At 41.0% G+C, this 6553-nt stretch overlaps 1 protein-coding gene across 6 annotated transcripts in view; it reads right to left on the reverse strand.

Annotated features, from left to right (window-relative positions):
* Nucleotides 1-1817, reverse strand: part of rabgap1l (RAB GTPase activating protein 1-like) — a 206983-nt gene extending 205166 nt beyond the window's left edge. For all 6 annotated transcript variants that reach the window (XR_014553200.1, XR_014553201.1, XM_083647095.1 and 3 more), the window contains exon 1: nt 1721-1817. The gene's annotated coding sequence lies outside the window, so the exon portion shown is untranslated. The remainder of the gene's footprint in view (nt 1-1720) is intronic.
* Between the last annotated feature and the right edge of the window lie 4736 nt (nt 1818-6553).

Consider the following 6553-nt stretch of genomic DNA (forward strand, 5'->3'; position numbering starts at 1 on the left):
ATGCAGCAAAGCAAAAGAGGTTGTAAATAAGCTAAGTAAGCATAGGCAGCATTGGACTAGTCTGTGGGTGCAGAAAAGTTGGGAGTGCTACTTCCTATTTGATGATGACTGCATTTCTTCTCCACTGAGCTCTGTTCAAACCTACACACCCACATACTGTAAGACGTACCGAGGAATGAAGAGCCATGAACCATCTTGTGATGTAAAGAAAAGCTGCTGTCTGTCATTGCCTCCATGCAAGACACAACGCCAACACACCCAGTCCAGCTGTGCAGTTATAGTTCTTTCTGAATGCTTAAGCAGTGCGTCTTGCTGCAGCACTATATCTGAAACCATTAACACTCGTAGCCAATGCATTTACCAAGTGTCCCAAACTGAATGCACATTCTCTGCTTTACAATAAGTCTGACATGTTTCCCCACGTGGCCTACCTCAAGACGACATGGCATGTGATGCATGTGGAGGAAGTCTTAATGGACAGACCCACAAAGACGGCGAGATTTAGCCTAATTTTTGTTCTGTTCTTTTTTTCTAGCACAAAATGTTTTTGTTTTCTTCTCGTGCGCTTTCATTGTTTGAGGAGTGATAGAACATTTATAGAAAGAAAATAAACTTTTCCCCTTATACGTTCTGTTCAGAATACACATGACATGCATACTTACACATTTGGATACGTGTGTGTGTGTGTGTGTGTGTGTGTGTGTGTGTGTGTGTACTATGTATGTAAATTAAACTTTACTGCAAACTGCTATGCCCTATTGGCCTCCACACAGAAAAAGCCACAGTGTTTTTCATAATATACTATCAGTATGTACCAAAGCACTTTGTGTGCTTATTCAAATGGACGTGTAAAGTGTACGGACGCAAAAAGTAAAAATGAGAGTGAAGTGTTGCTTCTGCAAAAGATATGTAGCCTACAGGTATATTTTGTTGATTTGGTTTAAGCATTTGTGGTTTTGTATGTAGAGTTTTGCAAAACACATAAACAGTAGTATAATAAAAAAGAATTGCCTAACGCTATAGTTTCAAAGACAGTGCCTAATATTAAAGCAATCAGGAAAAAACGGTAATAATGTTACTGTTGACTCTGTCAGCAGGCCTGAGTGCATCACAGTTGCAGCATCACTCAGCAGGGAGCTAGCTATTATGGCAGCTGGCTGGCTCCACCCCCGTGCCTTTTAACAGCTGCTTAAAGAACATGTAACGCATGCATTTGGGTGACAGGCAGATATATCCACGGAATACATTGTAGGAGTCAACAAAGAGGCAGACAGCAGCTCAGACACAGTGCAGCTGACGTGTTACAGCCGATAACACACAGGGAGACTGAGCATCATTAGTTAGCTAGCTACAAGCTAGCCCGTAGCGAGCAATGTTTTCCTCTCGCCGCGATGAAAACAAACACGGGGTTGTCACGGACCAGACTGACAGTAAAGCAGAACATGTTCCAGGCCAGGCTGTGGAAGAGCAGCTGGCTGACAGGCAGATCTACAGGAAGTATCTTATGTAAAGCTTAGCCGTGCGACGCTAGAAGTCAGGCTAGCGCTAACCAGCTCGAAGTCCAAAACGGAGCACAATTTGGAGGGTCGAGCTCCCTCCACAGCCCGCCTGCTGCCTGGGAATTGAAACGCTCAGATAAAAGCAGCCTTTCTCTTTCCATATTGCATGTAAACGTGTCATGGAAAGCGCACAGCTGCTGACAAAACCGCTGTCAACTTACTTGTTTCACAGCAGCAGACCAGGCGCCTTTAGGAGTTGGAGAGTTGCTTGCTAGCTGTCAAGAGTTGCAGCAGAGATCTTCTATGTTTGAGCAGATGAATCACTCAAAGGTGAAAAACTAGTTCGCAAAAGAGCCGCTATCCACCACCACGCATGCGCAGGAGTCCTTCTGTAGTCTGTAGTTTGTAGTGTCCTGTGTGTGTAACGTTTTTCATATCAAGGAGAATTTGGTCCACATTGGGGCAACAGTATTTTGTGTCTCAGACCCAAATATGAAATTTGTCCAGAATTCCATAGCCAAGTGAAATTACTGTTTTGATGATCAAAACACTATTTTTTATCAATTGTTTTAACTAAATTAAATAATGATTTAACAATTCATCAATTTGCAGGGGATCCCCTGGAACTCCTGGTCTACGGACCCCACATTGAGAACCAGGTGATTTAGCACCATCACACAACTGCTGCGTTAATTTATTTTGACTGTGAAAATGTAGAAAATACTGTTGTATTGACCAAAATACCCTTGTCACAAGCAGAGTCATCGCTTTTCACTACCAATAGTGGCAGGAATGGATTACCGAACGGGCCTACTGGGCCCAAGAGCTCAGGGGGCCCATAACCCTGGCCTCACAGGGCCACCGTGTATCTTATCGGGCCTGGGATCCCTTAGGGCCCCAATCCTTTGTTTTTGACAAAATGTTCCATAGGTTTATGAACAATTAGAGGGTTATTGTGCTTTTAGCTTTAATTGAGTGAACCTGTGCTGTAAATCCTGTGTTACTGAGTTGAGATACAGGTGAATTTATTCATTGTTATTGTGCTGTTGCCTGTTCAGGTGTCTGCGCTGTAAATCCTGTTGAGATGCAGGTGAATTTATATCTTATTATTCTGGCATTAATTGTGCATAATGTGCACTGTGAGGGGAGCCCTTTCATGCATCCAGGCCCAGGGTCCCATCATGTCATAATCTGCCTATACTGCCTGGTAATACATCACAGGATGTTGTAGCCAAGTCTTCAAAATCATTATCGGATCAATATCAGATCAATACTTGATCAGTTTCAGATTGGGCCGTTCTCCATCAAATATTTTGGGCTGTGTGTTTTGACAGCTTTGGGGCTGGAAACTTTAGCTGTATCTGGCAACATAGTATACAGATAATACACATTTGCTTGGACGATGCTTATGCTAAAGGTACATTCTGGTGTGTCATGTTAATGCCTTGTTTGTATTTTTGGTTGTTTGAGAATTATGGGAGCTTAAGTCCAGGAAGTCACTATATTCTACATCAAATCTCCCCTGTAGTAGAATTAAGACATTATCATGCCTACTGTTATTGTGATGGTGGCCCACTGGCAGATGCAGACATAAATACAATGCTTTTCGAAATGTAGCCTATACACATTCACTGAGCAAAATAAGAAAACTATCATGCAGTTTGTGTGGTACTCAGAAACAGCTGCAGAGTGAGAGCTGATGTTTTTTTCCTCCTCTCTGGTTGCAGCGGTTCAACACCAGCCATCCTCACCAGCCTCCCGCGCGCTCCTGCGCCGAAATCACTGCTCTTCTAGGCGCAAGTGACGGGAGCGAGCACGCACAACAGAACAACTTATTATATGCTATATTCAGATTAGTAAGTCTAAAATTAGCTGTGATAGCTGGAAATAAATGCATTGCTATTCTATGGAAGAGTGTAGACCCGCCTCCTGTCTCCATGTGGCTCAGAAATGTCCTCATATAGGCCTAAATAATGTTCAATCTTAAAAATAAATCCTGTCTCTTTTATAATTGTTGGAGTGACTTTAGGCAGTACCTAGAAATCATCCCATAGTCAGCTGGTTAAACCAGGGGTGTAGATGTAGACAGGGCAGGCAGTGCGGTTACACTGGGGCTCCTGGGGTAGAGGGGACCCTGGAGAGGGCCGGGATCTCCATCAATGCATTGGGCAGAGAACGGGCACTTGCAAATGACTCAAATTGCCACCCCAGAAACACGCCTGTGTTCAAATAAGAACACACAGATTTAAAGTGGTTCCATTTGCAATATATGCCCTTGAAAGGCAATCTCTGCCAATGGTTTTCTTTTTGGTAAAATAGTCAGTAGCAATCTATAACAAAATTATATCCATACAATCAACATTCATCAACATTAAACATGTTAAAGTCAACAGTCATTTCAGAACCACATTGAAAGAGACAGCTCATCTGCTCTCAGGTGCTGCTTACATTGACTGTCTGTTACTGGGTGTGTCAGAGCGCTGTCCATGGTTCTGACAGCCTGCTCTATGACCTCTATTTTCCCCATACAATAGTAACTCATTCAACTGTAAAATCCAACACGTTGGTAATATGTCATATATAGCCTATGCCTAATGTGTGTGTGTGTGTGTGTGTGTGTGTGTGTGTGTGTGTGTGCCCGCATGATACACATTGCTTGCGTGTCACTTCGTAACTAGTGTGTAGGGCCCAAAATTGCTTGCACTGGGGCCCCTCATGACGACCCGTCACCCTACGCCACTGGGTTAAACATTAATATTGGTGTAACAACAGCAATTATACATTGTATACAACGGTTGTTTTATTTTCACTATTTATGTCTTGACTGTCATTACCTGTGCTTTAATGCAGAGGCCTCAAATGTTTTTCAGCCAAGGAGCCCTTAGCTTACAAGATAGAAAATATACCGGGGACCCCCTCATTCTGATTTGTGATTTTGGGCTAAGCTTAATTGTTTCCACGGTAACATGCTAGACTTTTAAATTGATAGGTTTGTTAGATTACAATGTAATCCATGAACCATTTTAGATTTAAAGCATACAATGTTTTCGTTGAACTATGAAGCTTTTGCAAAAAAAAGGTTTTTATTTTTATTTCCCTGAAAACTTTTCGCGGACCCCCTGGCAAAGTGCCACGGACCACTGGGGGTCCCGGACCCCCATTTGAAAACCACTGCTTTAATGTAATGCATATACTGTAACCCTTCTTTTCTTTTCTTTTTCTAAGGCAGGGTGGGAGACTGATGTGGGGAGGAAGTTTGTGAAAATCTCTGCATTTCTCCTGTAAACTGAAATGAAAATAAAAATATCAATAAATATATTGTAAAAAAAAAAGATTGTGTGAATCTATCTTGGCTAAAGAATTCCTCCATTAGGCCACAGCTGTTTTGATTTCCTGCATCACCTCAGTGTGCCAGTTTCCTGTTAAAGAAGTTGGAAATTATTTGGTGAAAAAGAGATGATCGAGGGATATTGGAGCAAACAGCAGTAATAGCTTGACCGTCATAAAACGTCCTGACTGATAGCCTATGGTACGGAGCACCTAAAGTTCTGAAAGGCAATATTGTTTTTAATTTGTGCGCACGATATATTAAATTGCGCACATGTTTTAGTTAAATCATGCGCACAATTTAATATATATCGTGCACACAAATTAACTAATACGTGCGCACAAATTTGTATATTGTGCGCACAAATTAATATCCTAAAAACAAATATTGCCTTTCAGATTTTTAGGGGCTCGGTACCAACCTGTACCATGCTCTTTAAAACTCTTTGTGTAAAGACTTTGTGAAAACATCAATGGAGAAATGAATGAGACATTCACTTCCTGGAAATTACCACTTTCAGATGTGAAAACTGCCTTTTAGTCTCAAACTCTGCACATACATCATTCTCCATAGTGAAGGTCAAACATTCAACTGTAAGGACAAGAAGAAAAACATATTTTTGAGTGAAGGGGGACTTTAATAATAATAAGAAGAAGAACAATGAAAAACATACATTGCATTCTGGTCAATTTCCTTATGATTGGCAAATTAAAAACAATATAAAACAAACTACTAAATGGAACCAGGAATGCAAATGTAGCCTTCATCAAAATAGCTTTTAGGAGTTTTCCTTTAACATTTTGAGAAACCTGACTTAAAGTCTTGTGTAAAATCATTTTTAAGTTTAAATAATGATGATCAAACTGAATAGCATAGCACACAACAATAGGCTGATCTGTGGTGGCACTCACATATTCTCTCTCGTCTGTCTCTCACCCACTGTCAATAACAAGAAAAAGCCATTTCAGGCAGTTACAAATCTTTAATTGTCAAAAGTTAACACTGTGAAATATTATTGTTTCTGTAGTCCTCTTTACGATTTTTGTTTTAACCACATTTCTAAAAATCTTTTTTTCCCCAAAGCTAGTTAAATAAGTAGTAAAATAGATAATTAATAAATGGATGATCAAATTATTCCTATATCTGTGGGATCAGGGGAACAAGGAGAAACGGTGAGTTTCTCATCACTGAATCCTGCAGGTTTCCAGTCCGGCTCCTCTAATCAGTCTCAAAAAGATTTCCGCAACTAAAACAGAGATTTTCAGTCAAGAGCCTTTCATGTCTTCAGTGTCCTGGATGTTTATCTGCTGTTCACTAGGAGGGGGGGGGGGGGGGTCTGGTGCAAAAAAGATATATACTGTAACAATTTAAGGTCACTAAATTAAGGTTTAGTTAATGCTTAACATTAGTAAGCATTAGGCTACTTAAATATAGTTAAGGGATAATCTACGAGTAGGTGTGTGTTAAATGATTTTAATGCACAACGTGGACCGTCAAAGGTTGGAGGGAGGGGAGGAACCACCCGACGTGAAGCGCCACAGACGGAATTTCTAGGTGTATGGGTAATGGCCATTATTTGCAAGCAAAAAGGACAGTATTTCTAGTTGTGTGGATTACTGCGCCCCCTGGTGGAAAAGTTAATTTGAGGCTGTCTTTGTAGCCCATGGCACACCAATCAAACATTATCCAACAATCTGACCAAACATCTCCAAACAAGGACAGACAG

Source organism: Poromitra crassiceps (assembly GCF_964638095.1).
Source record: "Poromitra crassiceps genome assembly, chromosome: 12".
Classification (NCBI taxonomy): domain Eukaryota; kingdom Metazoa; phylum Chordata; class Actinopteri; order Beryciformes; family Melamphaidae; genus Poromitra; species Poromitra crassiceps.